Source organism: Pseudophryne corroboree, chromosome 1 (assembly GCF_028390025.1).
Source record: "Pseudophryne corroboree isolate aPseCor3 chromosome 1, aPseCor3.hap2, whole genome shotgun sequence".
NCBI lineage: Eukaryota > Metazoa > Chordata > Amphibia > Anura > Myobatrachidae > Pseudophryne > Pseudophryne corroboree.
Genome location: NC_086444.1, coordinates 8,772,355 through 8,775,090, shown reverse-complemented (window position 1 = coordinate 8,775,090; position 2,736 = coordinate 8,772,355). Strand labels below are relative to the sequence as shown.

Genomic DNA, 2,736 nt, shown 5'->3' with positions numbered 1-2,736 from the left:
TGGGCTAAAAAGCTCCTTAAAATCCAATAAGGTGCATCTTCTAACTAGAATCAAAAGTGAATTAAATTAAGGACCTAATTAGTGACCAATAATAGCACTTAATATAGAGTCTCCTTTTTAGGTTGCTAGGCTGTGTAAACTTGTAGATATGTACTTAGAATGATATACATTTATGAGTCCCCCTATGTGATTATAGTCCCATCGAGACCAATAGCATGGCATAGCATGGCATTGTATTGTATGTTTTTTTCGCTGTATATATGTTTTGTCAATAACTAATAATGTAAAGGTATTGGGAAAAGAATGTCTTACTCTCTTTATACTTACTCCAATTGGTTTTATAATGGATCTTAATAAATAGGGACAATAAATGTAATGTTCATGTTCATGTTATGATCAATCTTTAACATATATTAGAAGGCAATAGATATGGCCCCATTCCCGATGTGTAAAATATATTGGTGCTGTAGGACTTTAATGTGACAATGTGGTCACAAAGAAAAGACGTGCGCTTCACCGCTTCAATGGTTGGAGCGCACGGGACAATCCGGAAGTGACGTTGTGCGTTCCACCGTCGCTATGGGAGGAACGCACGAAGATTCGGCTAATGCGCAGGTCCGGAAGTGCAGACGTGCGCTCCACCGCTACTATGGAGCGCACGGGACAACTCGGAAGTGACGCTGTGCGTTCCACCGCTGTTATGGGTGGAACGCACGGCGGTACATAAGGAGAACTTGTTTATCTTCGTTCAATTTTCTCTCTGGGCTTAATTAAATAAGAAATGGGATAATCAGTAAAAATGCCAAGTGAGGCTGCCCCGATCCGAATTAATACAGAGGGTAGTAATTATACAGCAAACCGTGGAAATAATTGAAGTGAAAGGCGGAAGTAGTATTTAATTATGCCATATTATCATTAGCCTTTCAGACACAAACATCTGTAGAATAAACTTGACCCATATATATAGGCATCAGGCCTTATACTAGTTTAATATTGGTAAAATGTCATATAATTGACTCATCAGATCTAACCTATCAGCAGAGGGAGGAAGTGATGTAAACTCCCTAGGGGTATAAATAGGCCTCAGAAATCTCTTCCAAATCACTTGCCATACAGGAAAGGAGGCAGCAACACAGGTCCTGAATCTCTTAATGTAAGTACTTCTGATGCTCTTTAATAGGTTAATATCAAATTATGCTTTTAGTATAATATAATTTATTTAGTTCTAGTTGGAAGTTATATCTTACCGGCCACTGTGGAGCTCAGAACCTACTTGTTGTCGAACTCTAAAGAATTTTTATTGTAAGTAACAATTAAGACTCTATATTAAGTGCTATTATTGGTCACTAATTAGGTCCTTAATTTAATTCACTTTTGATTCTAGTTAGAAGATGCACCTTATTGGATTTTAAGGAGCTTTTTAGCCCAACTTGTTATCATCGTGCTGAACTTTAAGTAAGTTATAACAAAGTTCAGTTTTTAAATATGCCTATTAAGTGCTTTGGACACCCTTAATTATCTTCAATTAATTTCTTAGACTAATTCATCCGGTCAAGATTAGACCATCAGTGAGCAAGTGAATTTGTATTGGAAAGTGAGTATGGCTACATATTCCAATAAGATTCTAAATTCCTTGAGGCATTTGGCCCGTAATACTGTTGAATTTCTTATTTAGACATATTGAACATTGACTGACAATAATATAGGAGTAGTTGATCTCTAATGAAGATTATCTCCAGAGACAGCCAAGTGAGTGATCCATTTTAATTAGATGTAATTCTATATTCAACCTTTCAGTACCATTTAAAACAATATATATATTTTATTCTTAGAATTACAGAGAATAAACTACCGTATTATAAAGAAGAAATAATCCACTCAGAGCAGTTATATTTGCACAGTAAGTTGTTATTTTCTTTTGAAATAAGGCAATTAGGACAAAAAAAAAAAACCTGAATTGATTATTGGAGAGTATCTTCTTTTTCCAATGTCTACTAAAGAATTTAAATATTCATTCTCTATGAAAAATTGTGATGTAATAGTTAATGAAATAATGAAAAAAGGTTTTCTTTTATAAACAATGAAAACGTTACTTGAATATATATCTGTATATCATGATGATTTGTATTGATTCTTTTTTTTGCTCTCTTGTTCTTTCCTCCTCTTCTCCATTTGACTAACACCAGCGAAGACCCATACCCCTGATGAAGTCCTTAACGGACGAAACGCGTTGGGTTTTATGAAATATTGTTTTATGAATTCACTGTATGAATTACTATATTGATGTAATATTACACAATATTTTAGATATTTTTAATAAATTAAATTGTGTAATTTAGGTCAAGCTGGTTTTGGATTTTATTTGAACAAATTGTTACTGAGCGCCCTCTGAGTATTGTATTTGTATCACTATTTTTGTCACCGTCTAGCAAGGTGACTACTATTGAGGTGCAGCTGTGTTGTACAGCGCGAATTAAGGGTATATTCTTTTTGTATTGTATTGTTGCTAGTTACCCTAGATTCGCTGCAGTTTAATATGTCTGTATTTATGGATAGAGTAAAAAGATCGCAAAGAATTAAACAAATGTTTATGGAGGACGATGATTTAGTCCTTATGGAGGAGAATGAGGAGGATTATTATGAGCATCTTAATTTAATGGAGAAACTCTCCACTAGAGAGATTAAAGGTTGGTATGACGTTATTACGCTCGAAAAATATATAGAAGTAGGGAGAAT

At 34.4% G+C, this 2,736-nt stretch overlaps 1 long non-coding RNA gene across 1 annotated transcript; it reads left to right on the top strand.

Annotated features, from left to right (window-relative positions):
* Positions 1-861: 861 nt before the first annotated feature.
* Positions 862-1,499, top strand: LOC134989546 (uncharacterized). Its single transcript, XR_010197684.1, has 3 exons — positions 862-1,153; positions 1,224-1,302; positions 1,385-1,499. It is a non-coding gene; the product is annotated as an uncharacterized LOC134989546 (long non-coding RNA).
* Positions 1,500-2,736: the final 1,237 nt, after the last annotated feature.